Source organism: Aulonocara stuartgranti (genome assembly GCF_965226115.1).
Source record: "Aulonocara stuartgranti genome assembly, chromosome: 16".
Lineage (NCBI taxonomy): Eukaryota > Metazoa > Chordata > Actinopteri > Cichliformes > Cichlidae > Aulonocara > Aulonocara stuartgranti.
The window spans coordinates 22,670,046-22,686,888 of record NC_138952.1 but is presented as its reverse complement, the minus strand read 5'-3'; positions in this window follow the sequence as shown (position 1 = coordinate 22,686,888).

Below are 16,843 nucleotides of genomic sequence, written 5' to 3'. Positions count from 1 at the left end.
CAACACAGACGCCGGAGAAGCGCCCGCGAAGACATCGCGAACGCTTCCTGGCCATCCCATGTAGATGTCAATGATGCTGTTTGGAAGACAACGTTGGAGAAACGTGAACATTTTATTTGCACTGTATAATCTGCAGATTCTGACAGAAATCTGCAACTATCCTTTGAAGCACTGCTCCTCTAAAACAGCAATAAGGATCATTATTATGCCATATGTAAATAACAAAATAACTTTATAACTTAAAGCAAAATTGGGAAACGTAAAGTCAGAAACAAGTCTTTATATTAAGGACCATCAGTCAAACAATACTGTTTGGTCTGGGTCTAAACAGAGCGCGTTGTGTGTGACGTCTTCTTTTGCGCATGCGGGCCGCTTTGAGCGTTCACACTAGAGTGCGTTTGCTGTCACATTTTATTTGTAGTGTGAACAAGCAGACAAAAAAAATCGGATTTGATCAAAAAATCGGAATTGAGCATTAACACCTGCAGTTTGAACGTAGCCTATGTGTGCATGTCACTTTGGTTGTGAAGGTGTGAAGTATTAGTTTATGGGTGTGAATGTTGGTTGTTCATTGGGAGTGGGACATCACAGACTTTCATCATTGACTTTCTATGACTCATGTTTGGTTTTGTTCCTCATGGACAAAATGCCTTTCAACTATCAACGAAGGCAAGCATCGATTTCTTAGAGGAGAATAACTTGTGTTGAAGATATTGAAGATACTCACATTCAGTACACATACTGTATGCATGCAGAAAGACAGTTAAAAGGCAAATGAGGGCTGCATAAGAAAAATACAATGTAAATCTAATTTGATGAGTAAAATTGTCATGGGCTGGGGATATCTTGGCTTTGTTTTCCTTTTTCTCTATTTCTCTCACCTCTCCAGCTCTTTCTCTCTCGCTTTCTCAAATGTAATTTATGGTCCTGCAAATGCATCCGTCAGCTTACACGCTTATGTTCAGAAAGCAAACAGAGGGTTTTTTCAACCATCACAGATGTGCTCTCATGCAGTCCTCCAGTATCGTAACGGCCTGTCACAAGATGCGAATGACCTATGCATCTGCTGAATGGCGATTGGTTGACAAGTAGGCTGGAATAAGCAAGGAAGCAACAATAGGAAATTTAAGAAAAATCTTCCAAAGATAAAAAAAAAATCCAGCATGAAAAGCACTGACACTTGGTCCGGTGGACACTTTTCGTCATTTTTAACATTCTTTTCTTATTTTAGCTCTTTGTGGTAGTGGACCAACAACAGCACAAGCAAGTATGGATTGAAGACCGGTTGTAGCTTTGTACACTGCCTCCCTCTGACAGCAGAGCTCTCTGCGCGCTCTCCCTGCTGAACCTTAAATCCTGCTTTAGGTGGATAGTTGGACTGGCTCTGTGTTTGCTCCACCAGTGGGTTGCCATTCATCATCCACAGTATTTAAGGACCTTCTTGAACATCTTCTTTGTGCCAGACTGTTTTTGCCCTTGCAGTGGTAATCAGGTCTGTTTGATACAAAACTTCTTCAGTCAGTGAAACTTACCCCGATGACTGGATACTTCTGGAAACCTGAAAGTCATTTGCTTTGCAGGAACGACTTCCCACACCCACAGCTGCGTACTTATCAAGCCATTCATCACGTGCAAAGGAAAATAATGCATACTCTTTGCATGCAAACATTTACCCGAGTTCACATCTGTGAAAGAAAGGAGATACACTTACACTTACTAAGAATCCAAGTAAGAACTCTAATCCATCACTGGACACACGAAAGAAATTGATTGTTTAATTTCCATAGATCACTAACTTGTGTTTCCTCGTCAACAGAGTTCACGCTCCCTTCCAGTCTCTCACTTATCTGTTGCATTCTGAGAGAATCCTTGGCTTTAATAAACCTTCAGTAAAACTTGCAATCTGTATCCCCATCTGTTTCTGTGTCCTCCTTTGTTTTTGGTATTATGATAATGCTCACACAACGAAAGATTGACTACAGATAAAATGATGCTGCCAACATGGTAATAGCTGAAGTTTCAAATAAAATGAAAATGAATATGAAACAGCATGTGTACAGATGAGAGACTTTGGGCACATTAGATAGCAGCTTGTGCTCTATTGCCAAAAAAATCTCAAACTGAGCACCAGTACTTTATTTTCCAAACTTTTCTGCCTTCTTCAAAGATCCATTATCACCATCACCTACTTTAGCTCATATTGCTTTATATTCTTAACCTACAAAAAGACCTAAAAACTCAGATAATGAGAGACAATCTGTTAGACAGATGATGAATAATAGTGGCATGAATGAGGACAGAACTGGGGCTTTCTGATTTCTCTTTAAGGTCTGACTAGAGTTTCCTCAGGATTTTACCCTCAAAATGTCAAATAGGTTTAATTATCTTCTTTATAATAACCTACAATAATTTCATTCAGTTTCATTTTACTTATGCAGCACCTTAGCACAAGTCAACTCATCGCAAGTTGAGATTACACCAAACTATACCTTGGCTCATAATAAGAAAAAAACATACCTGATTTTGATTTGATTGGCTGCCGCTCCCAAAAAGTCCTCTGTGACTACTTTAACTACATCTGTTATTCCAAATGCTTGCATTTGTGAATAATAAAAAGGATGCACAACTTGCATTTCACAATTGGTTGGGAACTAGAAGGCTAAACATACTAGTGGCTTAACTTTCAGAGTGCATTAATTTAAAAATTAATGCACTCTGAAACTCTTTGGGGAAGGGAGCCACAGATTAACAAGTGAAAAAAGGTGAGCCAAGAAGGAACATTCAGTGCAACAGAAAGCATAGTCCCGGCAATCTTTGCTGTCTTGTTAAGAACAGTTTATTTTAGACATCAAATAAAAAAGTGTCTGTGATGGAGGCATCTTTACTATGAGATTAGAATTTGAACCCAAATAACAAATACAAATGCAAAAACATTCTTTTATACAACTAGTTAATGTTAATCTACGGAGCCCCGCAGGGGACATGGGAGAAAAAAAACTGCGAGATCTCGCAAAACTTTTGCGAGTTAGTTTTGCGAGATCTTGCAAAACAAACTCGGGATCTCGCAAAACTAACTCGGGATCTCGCAAAACGAACTCGGAATCTCGCAAAAGTTTTGTGAGATCTCACAAAAATTGAATTCCAACAATGGCGGCAGCTATTTAGTTGTAATATTACTCTTTCTGGGTCACAAAATACACTTTAAAGATATTTTGAGGCATGAATGTAGTTGTGTAAACGTCAGATATCTGCTCAGTTTACAAGACATCACATATTTGCAAAAGTTTTCGGAGATGTATGAAACTTTTGCGAGATCCCGAGTTTGTTTTGCGAGATCCCGAGTTTGTTTTGCGAGATCTCGCAAAAGTCCGTCTTAATTTTTTTTCTCCCATGTCCCCTGCGGGGCTCCGTATTAATCAGCTTAAAAAGATTTTACTAATAAGTTCAATCATAATTTATTTTTTTTATAGGCAGTGAATCTACTTAACAAGAGAGCTGTATTTCCAAAGGTCATGCGAGATGTCAGTATCTGACATTTTTATGACATTCATTACAAAGCTTTCTTTTCTCTTTTGCCCCCCCACCACTCCCCCCTCCACCTCCTCCTTCTGTCTCAGTTTTTGCAAAGGATCAGAAAGTGCCTAGGGGCACACCTACACATTATTCCTCTGCATGAGGTAGTAGGAGAAATCTTGCTGTTTGTGCATAAATGTGAATGCGCTTAAGTGTAAGCCCACCTATATGAACCTTTGGCTGGGATGGGATGAAAATACAGCACAGATACTGTACTGCATACCGTACTCAATTCCCAACAGATAAGCCTTCCCCTGTTTCTCCAACTTATTTTAGACTGAAAAGTTAATAAAGTTGCAGCCGACTTAGGCTTGCATTTTTCTAACACATAGCGGGAAGTGAAAGGAGAGACGAGATGAAAGACAGAAGGCATTAGAGTGGATACTTGATGACTCAGGAAATAGGGATGTCATCTCTCTCCTTTCGAATCACACATTTCATTTGAGCTGCATGTTGCACGTGATCCCCCAGCCCTGACTGCGACAGAACTCATAAACCTCAGGCATCTCCGTACTTTCAATTTAGACAACGGTGCTTGGAATAAGACGTCAGGTAGCTGCAGTGTCAGCCGATGAGAGCTGAGAGCGTGAGCACGCAGTTATTAATAACTCACATGCAAACGCACTGTGTTATTGAGCCGTGGAGCTAACAAACACTTGCTTTAAAGTTGCTATACTATATTCTACATGACTTCAAGCTTCGCTAGTGCACCAGCATCTCAGACCACAGCAGACTAGCATGTCAGCCACACGTCCTCCCCTTCTTTGTGTTTCACTTACAATCGGAAAGGAAAATAAATCCAAGCACAAGCATTATCCCACAGCAACATTGTAAAATACACTGAATGGCCATTAAATGTTACAGTAAGCCCATCAGCTTTCAGTGGTGCTTCCTTTGTTGGCTTTTCTTTTTTTGGTCACCAGATTCATGTCGAATGTATTAAAGCAAAGTAGACACACATAACATACATTAGGTATATGAATACATTTATTTTCCAAATTTTCCTGTTTCATGGGGATCCTGTTGGGTGCATGGTGATGCAGAATGATGTTGCTCTTATAGAATCTAAGAATAAAGGGAGAGACTGGACTGGCCACTAAAATGCAGAATGGAGAAGCTTAATTTAGCATGTGAAGAAAGAGTGACTTGAATTTCTCCTGAGGACTATATTCTCTTGTCTTTACAGACAGCTGTTATATTGATGTTCAAGATCTCTATAACCTTTAAACAGATAAGGATATGGGAGACAACCCATGATTACCCTGGGTACTTTATAGAAGGGACAAGAAGTATTAATAACATGGAAGAGATAGTAAATGGCTTTAATGAATTCTTCGTAAACATAGGGCCAAAACTGGCAGAAGAAATAAAGGTTGATGGAATAGAATTGACCTTCTTGCCGCACAGCAAGAAGGTCCTGAGTTCAATTCCAACATCAGGCCGGGGTCTTTCTATGTGGAGTTTGCATGTTCTCCCCGTGTCTGCGTGGGTTCCCTCCGGGTACTCCGGCTTCCTCCCACCGTCCAAAGACATGCAGCTTGTGGGGATAGGTTAATTGGATAACCCAAATTGTCACTAGGTGTGAATGTGCAAATGAATGTGAGTGTGAATGGTTGTTTGTCCCTGTGTGTTAGCCTTGCGACAGACTGGTGACCTGTCCAGGGTGTACCCTGCCTCTCGCCCTATGACAGCTGGGATAGGCTCCAGCACCCCCCGCGACCCTGAAAAGGATAAGCGGAAGTGAATGGATGGATGGATGGAATAGAAAGGGACACTGGTGAAAATATTGAAAGGAATAGTAGCTCAATGTTTTTAAGAGCAGTGGAAGAGAAAGAGATTTATGACATAGTTAGAGGACTTAAGAACAAAACCAGTACAGACTGGAATAATATTGATATGGTAACGGTAAAGACAGTTATTGATGGTATCGTAAAACCATTAAAATATATATTCAACTTGTCGTTTCAAAAAGGAGTTTTTCCACAAAAAATGAAAGTTGCTAAAGTTATTCCCATTTACAAAACCGGTGAAAGACATCATTTTACAAACTATAGACCAGTGTCAATACTCTCCCAGTTCTCTAAGATACTGGAAAAACTCTTCATAAAAAGATTTGACAGTTTTGTGGAAAAATATGAATTAATGACAGATAGTCAGTATGGGTTCAGAAACAACAGATCAACAGCTTTGGCACTGATAGATTTAATGGAAAAGATAACGGAATGTATGGATAATAAGAGGTATGCGCTCGGAGTTTTCTTAGATCTAAAGAAGGCGTTTGATACTGTTAATCATGAAATTCTATTAAAAAAACTGGAAAAGTACAGGTTTAGGGGAGTGGTTTTGGAATGGTTAAAAAGCTATGTAGGGAATAGGCAACAATATGTACAAATAAATGAATATAAATCTAATTTGATGGATATAGCTTGTGGAGTACCTCAAGGTTCAGTACTGGGTCCAAAAATGTTTATTATGTACTTAAATGATATCTGCAGAGTATCGGAGATTTTAAAGTTTGTAATATTTGCAGATGACACAAATATACTGTGTTCAGGTGGGGAATTGCCACAGGTTTTGGAAATGATCACACAGGAATTAACGATATTAAAGAAGTGGTTTGATATAAATAAATTATCATTGAATCTCGATAAAACCAAATTTATGTTGTTTGGAAACCAAAAGAAAAACATCGAAGTAGAAATATGTGTTGACAATGTATATTTAGAAAGAGTCAATGAAATAAAATTTCTTGGGGTGATCATTGACCACAAGCTCTGTTGGAAGCCACACATTACTTATGTTCGGGGGAAATTGGCACGGGGCATTGCCGTCCTGGGGAAAGCAAAGCATATGTTGGATCAGAAAGCACTGCACATTTTATACTGTGCTTTACTACTGCCATATATGAGCTACTGTGTAGAGGTCTGGGGAAACACATACAAAAGTAACACACAAACAATAACTATAATACAGAAAAGGGCCATTAGATTAATAAATAATGTAGGGTACAGGGACCATACAAATGCACTCTTTGTCAAAATGCAAGCTATCAAATTCCAAGACTTGGTGAAGCTTAAAACAGCGCAGATAATGTATAAAGTAAGAAATAAACTGCTTCCCAAAGAAATCTGTAAATTGTTCATAGAAAGAGAAGGTGGGTATAACTTAAGAGGGAGATGGAATTTAAAAATACAAAGTGCTTGTCACGGTCTGGCTGGCAGACCGTGGGGATGTGGGGAAGGAGGAGGACCCAGGCGCGGTGCTCTATGTATAAACAGTGTGTTTATTTACAGAGTGGAACAAAAACAACAATAAATCCCCGTGTTCTCCCAGACTCCCGTGTCGTGTCTCTGCGTGAATAGTTCGTGTCTCTGTGCTCTCTGCTCCCGTGTCAGCACCCCCCGGTGCTCGCTGCTCTTCGTGCCTTCCACGCTCCTCCTGCGGGAAACAATAGACGCAGCCGTCAGGACACAAATAACCGCGGGCATACACTTAAACACATTAACTCAATTCAATGGGACAACTAACGTGGAGTCCCAAGCAATGATCCCGCGTCGGTGGGAGCTCCAAGACTCTCTTAAGTAGCTCCCCCGACGAGGCCTGATCAGCAGCAGGTGTGTGGCTTCGGGTGTGGCCAGTCCCCTTGCAGGACCACACCCTCCAGGCCTGACGCCGCCTATAAACAAGTGCTCAGCCACCCACACACACATATACACAAGCACAGGGAAGGGGGAGCAACACCAAAATACACAGCAAAAATAATAATAATAATATAATACATGACTGCTCAGGGATCCTGGGTCGCCCAGTCCCAGGACCCTGACAGTGCTAGAACAACTTTAAGAACTATGTCAATCTCAATTGCAGGAGTTAAATTATGGAACAGTCTAACAGAAGAAATAAAAGACAGTCAAAACATAAAACAGTTTAAAGTAAAATATAAAAACCTAATTTTAAATAAGTATAAGAATGAAGAAAACGGGGTTAATCCAGGACGGTAATGTTGCTGGAAATGGTGTTGCGGTTCTTTTTTGTTTTTTTTGTTTTGTTTTGGTTTGTTGTTTTTCCATAACTTGTGTATCTGCAAATATACACATTCTGTATTTTTCATATGAAAGAAACTATACTGTGGTGGGGCTTGCTAATTTCTTGTTTTGATTTATGTATGTTATGTTTTGTTTTACTTCATATGTTTCATATGTTGTTTGTTTAATTTAAGACAAAAAAAAATTTAATGAATGAGAGGTAAAACTTGAGGGGGTAGGGACAAATAAGTAAATACTTCAGCCTACTCCTTTTCAAACAAATAATGGAATGATATTTTGTAATGATTGTGAAGGCACATGTTTGAAATGTTTGAAATAAAAATGAACTGAACTGAACTGAACTGAACTGAACAACGGCTCTGGCCCATTATACAGATCATTATTTCTGAATGATCTTGAATGATTTCTGAATCATCCTGGTTGGGTCTCAGGTTAGTCCTCTCAGTGTGGCGTTACTTTACGTAAGGAGGGTTTTGGATAGCTGTCAGTGTCGATACAAACTAAAAATGGTTGTAGTAGCACTGACCTTATTATTATTACATTACTATTGTTATTATTTATTTCAAGTGTGTAAATATAGTTGTAATACTGGAGTGACTACGTGCTCTCTGTCTCTTGTGTAGATAGCATATCACTTTGTGTGGGTAGTACATTTGGCAGCCTGAGTCAATCAAAACTGGATCCTTTTTTTGTAAACATGAAAATATAACTTAACATAGGTCACCGAAGTTGCTGGTGTACTGATTTTCTACAGCTGAATCAATAACCGTAAAAAATTGTTTATACATTCACTGCACTGAATGTTACTGCAGCCATTTAAATTTGCATTTGTAAAACTGAAGCATGCGATAACAACAAATCTGAAATGGCAAAATACAAAGAACAAAAATCACTTTTTAGCATGATGAAGAATAAAGGTTAACACTACATGGCAACAATCAGCCACATCGACAGAGTGCATATTAAAGCCTGTATACTGTTTCCATGTAACATTAACATGATTAAAATAACAACTAGGTTATTTAATTAATTAAATCATATTGGTAATGTTTTTTTAACATGACATGACAATGCATTGTAATGATAAGGTGCAATGCAGGGCTGGTTAAACTCATTCAACCTTTATTCAAGCACTAAAGACCAAAGTATGTCATATGAAGCAATAATTGTTCATCCCCCTTTCACTCTTTATAATGACAGACTTTGTAAACAAGGCTATAGTCAACATCTTATGTCCCAAAATTTGCTTTTCCCAGTGGTGTACTGTACAACTTCTGATGGCTATGCATCTCCTTAGATTTGCAGAATGCACACACACTGACGTAATTAACACAATATAAGCTATTCAGATATAAGTCACTAAGTTTGCATTAACCTACTTCAACTTAAAATATGTAAAGAAAGCTGACAACATTTGCAAAATAAGCTAGTATGTGTGATAGATCCACTTAGTCACACAGGCCTAGAGACTGGTTAGTGACCATCTGGTAACCACTAGTCATGTGGGTCACAGTCACTGATTGCAAGTGGTTGATGGAGATTGTTGTGATGCTGAATAATAAAGCCCCAGTCTAACAGGCCAAGAAACCAGTCTCTGTGCCCCTGGCAACCACCTGTTACTATGGAGAAGTGTACATTCCAGCACCAATTGGTGAGTGATTTCTGGAGTCACTTGTGTGAAATTAGTAGTAAAGAGGCATACACAGGAAACCTTGCAATTTCTTTGGTGTTGATGTGAGTTAAGAGTCACACAAATTATTTATTTAGACCTTAGTTACCATGAGCCAGGGAGAGTGACCACCTGGAAGCTGTCAGTGTCAAGGGAAAAATGTATATTCCTCAACCAGTTGGCAAGAGAGTGCTGCACTAACAACCTTTTGATTGCTTTGGTCACAAGCAGATTGCTACGGTTGCCTGTAGTTTGCATGGAAGACACCAACTGGTCTGCAAACAGTGGAAACTGAAAAAAACGTGATGCAAAACAGAAACGGAGACGATTAGCCTTCAAAGTAAAAGTTGTTTAAATGTGTTGGTTACAGCAATAAGGCACAATGTTCACTTGGGAGGTGAATGGCTTGGTTTAAGGTTTCAATTCATCCATTTTGCACACTTTCACAGTTTCTGCTTGTAGGGTAATTTGCAGGTGTGCAGACAAGAGACGAGCAACTGTGGCAACATCAGGGTTATTGAATGTTCTCTAGGCCAGTGTGACTGAGGCCTAAACAAATCATTTTTGTGACACACTTAGCTCAATCTAACATTGATGCAGTGAAACACACTGAACTATTAACAGTAATTTTGTTAAGAGAGGTATGACAGCCTGAAGCATTTTATCTCACATGCAAAGCTGCCGAGTTTATGAACATCTGGGAAAAAAAAATCAATTCATTAATCTCTCAAACCATCAGCTAGTTACAAACTTACAATACTGGCACTGTGAACGTTTGTTGATACTTGCTGCTGTGTACTGTGTACTGTACAGTGCACTATGTACTGGCTTGAGGAATGCATGAATAAGACAAGTTGTGCCCTTATAAGAAATAATGCATTTTGCAGAGTTTTCCAACTTGTCAAAGCTCTGACTTCAAGCATGACACTTTTTTTCTTATAGTGAAGGATGGTGCATCGCGTCATTAGACTTCAAACTATTGCTATTGCAAATAAAACAACTGTTGTTTACTTTCCCATCAAATGACTTCATGTTAGAAGGCTGGAAAAAAAATACTCAGGCTGTGCTTATAGTTGCTGCATACTTATTTTTCAAAGAATGAAGTTCTGAAACAGCTGAAACAGATCTTAAAGAAGGCAGGCTGGAAATGTAAATATAAGGTATGAGTTCATTCAGAGTGTAATTAGTTTAAATTAAATTTCAGTTTAAACAATGGTCTTGGCTAAAAGTCCGCAATCCAACTTATCCTGTCGTCTGATCCAAGTCACTTTGTATTCTCTGAATTTCAAACAAACAGTGTATTTATTCTGCCTTTAAAGAAATGCACTGCCTAAATATAATAATAAAAAAATATTTTATTCTTCAGATGCAACAGCAAATATTGCAGAAAAACAAAGGAGCTGGCCACTAAAAATTTTTTCCTATTATTAGCATAAATGCATAAATAAATCAGCATCACTATTCCTTCAAAAAGTAACTGCTGTGCAAATCAGTAAGGAGACAGGGTTGAACGTAGACTGTTACACACTGGATCTCCAGTGTACTGTGTAGAACTGCAATGCAGTATAGACGCTCTCCCTCCTCATTCTATTGCAATTAATTATTAGTGGATCTGGGACCTTTGGGTGAACAACACTCAATACTGCATCTACTCGCTGCGATCAATGAACAAGTTATTTAGGGAATTGCCCCGCCTCCCCCCAGTGCACTAACTCTATCCTTCTCACACACTTTTATGCAAAGTTGTTCTTAATAACAGTCTCCTCAGATAGTGCTTAAAAACACATCCACTGCCCATTCCCTTTTCACTCTTCATGGCTCGTGGTCTCACTAGTGTATACAGATGCCCCCCTCCTTGTCTCCATTGCAATGAGCAGTCCATTAGCAAATGCCAATAAGCCCTCTGTAGCGTGACAGCATGTTCTCAAACAAATTAGAGCCCTAAAGACAACGGGAATATTATTATTTTCAATCCTCCATCATGTGTTCATTAATCTTCATTTGGACTTGATGAGTGTGGCAATCAAATGAAATTATATCCCTGTTTTAGCCTCTTGTGGGCAACCCCCTCACACACACTCCTATCTAATGCATTCCCGCAAGCTATTGCAATGCAACAAAATTTCCAAATTACTTTAGATTAATTTCGTCTGATTAGCAGCTAAATATATCACCAAGCTCCTTCAAAGTCATTAACAGCGACAACAGCGGCAGCAGAAACAAACACATCACGGCGCAAGTGCACTATCGAGCACCAGCAGAATCGAGACCTTTAAATATTGAAAGATAAACATCATACAGCAGCCTTTGTTTGATTATGCAAACATGCCAAATCTGTCGTGCTCACTGCGAGATTTTGCCTGATAATTAGAAGGTGTGCGTTCGGGGCCCAGCTCCATTGCTTTAAATCACTGTAATTGCCCCAGATCTCCTCTTAAAACATCACTATTCATTCCCCCGTAATTACCGGAACATCTGTGGGAGCACACGTGCCTCCGTCCTCTCTGACATCACCGTGCAGTCTTCCTGGCCCCAAGTGCTGCTTTCTGTCAGTGGCCTAATGAAAGCAAGGAAAGCAGCAGAAAAACAGCATTATATGTGTAAATTTCCTTTACTTAAAGTCTCAAATTTCATTCCTTCCTAGCCACTCCATTACTGATCCGCAATGGCATTACCTTTCCAAAAAAAGCCAACTAGACATCCTGCTGTGTTGTGTCTGCTGGCAAATTTCAAACCACTATTTTAATATACGAATTTGACAAAACCTCAGAGAGGGCAATGGCTGCACATCTGCGTTTTTGCGTTGTCTTTGATGAGACTGCAATAGTTTTTTTTTTATGTTTTGGAGTATTTTCTGGTGACTTTGAAAAAGGGAACTGTCAGCGAGAAAGGCAACTATATAGCCTCATATTTGCAGCTCTAAGCAGGCAAAGTGTACAACCACACCCCTTAGTCTTCATTTTGTAGGTTAAAAAAGGTTCAGTGTTAAAAACAGAAAATATTTTTTTCTTCCAGCTGCATATTTGTCCTATTTGCCTAATACCTTTCCAAAATTCCTGTTTTGCTTCCCCAACCTTTTGCAACATCCCATCAGTTTTATGTACAGTTTTAAAGGAACAGAGTTTTCAGTCCTATAAGAGCCTGTGCTGGATAAACACAGTGAATACAGAGTTTGTATTCAAAGATCTGCAGTATTATTGGATCATTATAGTCTCTCTGATCGGATAAACAAAACACTGCAAAGATAAATTCAGATAAAGCTTTTCATCACTTGCATCATCACTGACAACTTTATCCCTGATATCCTAAACAGAGCGTAATGCAATCACCGAGGATGTCTGTAATGGCATTACACTCTGCTTACTTCCAGTCAGTCATCGTCTTGGAATAAAACCCCATGAAAACAGCTTAGAAATCGTGCTATCACATCATGTTCTTGTTTAATGTCTGAGACATTTTTCCGTTTGGTTTACGCTGCGATGTTTGTGTTTTCGAAAAGAGTCTTAACAGAGAGGTTATATAATCTAGAGTCACAGAAAAAAACAAACCCTCCACTGATAAGTCAGTTTTATCTTCAGTGGGGAGCTTTCGAATCAGCATCTGATGCCTCTGCAGTGGTCACAGATATATGTCTCCAGCTTTGATCAGCTGTGATGGATACATAACACAATGGCTGATATGCAGCAGCGAGCACAGCCAGGATATAGCACACCTTAACCAACTGGTGCGCCAACACAAATAAAAGAGACTCCCTGGGTCCATTTTACCAGTCTGCACAGCCAGCAGCCGTCCTGCTGTTTAAGGATTGCCCCTGCTGTTGGTGCCCGACATGTGAGACATGCAGGAAAGAAAAAAGGAGTCAAGCTCTTTTGAGGCTAAAAACTCTATACAACACATACAAGTCTACAAAAGTCCATGATTTAACTAGATTATCTACTCAAAATAATATGAAAATCTGATTCATATAGTAGTAGTAGTAGTGCTTGTTGGCATGTATGCTTGGAGACTAGGTGTCAGCCATATGGAAAGGAAAAACAGAGAGAAACTGACCAGGTCTGATCTTTATACGTTAAGCCAATCAGCCCCAGATGACACAGCCTTCCCCAGTTCCATCTAAAGGTGACCTACAAAGGCAAACTGTGTTATAGTGGTGCTTTGATCTAAAAGCTAAAGTCAGTCTGCTAACGTGCTCACGATATCAGTGCAAACATGCGGGTGCTGAGCAAGTATAATGTTTAATGCTAAAGCATTTAGTTTAGCAGGCCAGCATTTACTTATACTGAATGCCAAAGTTCATAAGCAGTACTAGGGATGAATTTATTGTAATGTATTTCATTTTTAAAAATGTAACATAAACCAGATGCTGACAGTAGTACTAGGCTGTAGCTTTAAATCACTGTAATCTTCTTTGAACTTGGCCTGATGCCACATTATTGATTTAAATGGCAGGAAAGCACTGCATGTTGTACAGGACGTCTGTCCTTTGTCATGGTATCACCTTGACACTTGGATGAACACTTCAATCCATTCTGCCGAGTTACTGCCGGCAAACTCGGGCACAGTAGTGAGACAACCATGAGGAAACTTCGAGGTAGCGCCCATGTGGGCCGAGGGCAGAAGGAGTCACGTGTGACCCAGTTCTTAGCCGTCCTAGATATAAACACTTGGCTTCCAGTAGATTACTGTCCTCCTCAGCTCATGATCAAAGACAGCTAGAAACAAACGACTGCACCACGAAAGATGGAGAGACACACAGGGAGGAATGTAGAATGGAGAAGAGGCTGTGTTAAGAAGAAGGGATTTGGAGAAAGAAAGATATGTAAGAGCGAGCCGACGCAGGCGTACATGTGCAGGGGAAGATAATCTGACACATGTAAGCAGACCTCTGTACACAGCCAAAGGATGCTTCAACTTGAACTTCAGTCTCTCATCTGTTGCTGTCTACTTCCATGTTGCAGGCATCAATAGTTCAAAATAGCGCATAAAGAACTGAAAACAAATCAAATCAACAACCCCCGTGTGCTTTTTCAAACTTTGTAGAGCATTTCAACTCATTGCTTCACTGACTGGTCCACAACTGTACTGTCTTGTTTATTCTCTTTGCTTTTATAGTATAGATTGAGCGTTTAGAGGTTGGAGGAGTAGATGCGGTTCATCATATTCCTATCATTATTTGGAAACATGAAAAAACATTCTCACGAAATGATATTAGTTCAAACAAGTATTCAGTTATCGTTTTTACAGTCTACGAGTCTTTGCGCACAAATTCAGCTACAAGTGTGCAGAACTACATGAAGAGTATGAACAACACATCACAGAATGTTTTCTTGTTTCAAGAAAGAAGTATTCAAGTATTCAGAAGTATTTGAGCTGTAAGTCCAAACTTTTTGTAACATTTTTAAATGTGCTTTGGCCCACAGACGACAGCAGTAGTTCTGGACCATGTTGAGACAGGCCATCTTCTTTGCATGATGGAGCTTTAACCTGCATTTGTGGATCGTGTGTTCACAGATTATGATTTCTGGAAAGTTCAATGCGTTTTAATGCAGTGCCACCTAAAGGCCGAAAGTCACATCCAATCCTGATTTTCAGCCTTGTCCCTTGTGCACAGAGATTTCTCCAGATTCCCCTTTGAGGATGTTATGTGCTGTAGATAACAAGCTTTTCAAAGTCTGCACAATTTTACAACGAGCAACATCATTCTGAAATGGTTCTCATAGTTTTTTTTATAGGGTGGTGAACTTGTGCCCATCTTTACTGAGATGTGAGCAACTCTGTCTCTCTAAGATGCTCTTTTTTTCATGTTACTGATCTGTTGCCAATTAACCTAATCCAGATGTCTCTATTTTGTAACCCTCACTCAAATTTGCAGATCCTTACATTTTGTTTTTGTTGACACTTTCCACAGTATTCCAACTTTTTTTGGAATTGGGTTATTATATAGAAGAATTTTGTATCAATGCTTAGAGCAAGCAGCAGTTACAGTTATCAATTAATTATAACAAATAAGTTTTCATTAAAGGAAAAAGATTAATTTGATTTCTTGGCCAATGACTTGTGCCACAGGAAGGGCTTAAACTCAGTGAGAAAAGTATCTCGACTGGTGCATTTAGTCAGATCCCTGCAAACTGCAGTATTAAGCTGGTAGAGAAATCTCATTTTAAAAATGGAAAATATACAAGCCAAAGCTTATTCACGAACAAGTATTTTTTCTCGCAGGAAAGTGAATTTGTCTTCTGCGTAGAAAAGCGCATCAAAAATATTGCTTACTCTGCGTCAGAGAGCAGGTCTTAAAGCATTGCCTTAAAGCATTGCTTTAAAGTATTGTATCTCGATATAGTGAATCCTAAAGTAGTAATATGTGAACTATAAGAATTATTCCTTTTAGTAGCTAGTATGGATACAACATATATTATCTGACAGAAAAGGGTAAAACCTTGACAACAATACACTGGAGGGACCTATTAGCCCATTTATATTCACTCTCTGCCACAACCTGTGTGGCTGCAGTGTTAACTGAGCCCGACGTGCAGTGGAGCATTCATGTCTTGTCCTTGTCTTTCTGCTTCCCAAGGTCCATCATTCAGGCACATGCAGAGGTAATATTAATCACCATAACCTTCCCCTCATGCACAAACAGCAGCAATGAAAATAAAACATACTCTGATGATCATTTACCAAAACCCAAGCTATCAATAAGTGTAGCTCCTTTAATTAAGTGGGAAACAGTGCATCATTGTCTGGGCCACTGCAGTGAAAACCAGATACGATTAAGGTCATTACAGGTAACAAAAACAAAAGTTAGAAACTGGAGCCCAGGGACTGAGTTACAATTCAAGAAAACATTCAGAATTTCTGAGAAACTGCATTTTTACAAACATACTAATGTGTCACATTACCCACCTGGTGGAGGGTGAAGTAAAAGCTACAGGCTCCAACCACAGCAACAAGTTGCATGATGCCCTGCTTGGAGGTATTGGTTTGTTCTGTTTGTTTTCATGTCTTGGTAAACCACATGATATGAGATGTTTTGTGTCAAAAGTTTTGTGTCACAAAAAACATTTTCAATCTTTGTTTTAAATTCCTTCCTCAGTGCGTAATTTTAATGTCTTAGACAACCCAAACAGTAGTTCATGGTTCCGGTCGACTGTTTTTAGTCAATGGCGGGTTGGTAATTTCTCTGCCAGGGACAAACCAACTCACTTGTAAACCTCAGAATTGGTTCAATTTACTGGAATCTCAAGCCAGTGGTCCAAGAACACAAAAAATGGTTGGTGGCTATATCGCACTGTCATCAGTGCCACCATGCTGTGACTGACTGAAACACACCAAGATCGTATTGGCACGGTATGTGTTGGCATTAGCAGCTTTGCATGCCCATCTTTGATCTGACTGTTCTTGGTGCCAATCTGACTGCTCCAACTTGTACTTGTGCTTTTCTTGCAGCAGCACCCTTTCTTCCAGCTGTTTCAACAGGACAACGGGGATTGAGGGGGATGAGTGCGGCCTGTAGCTGCACTCATCCAGGAATGGAGGGATATTCCTCAACAACTGA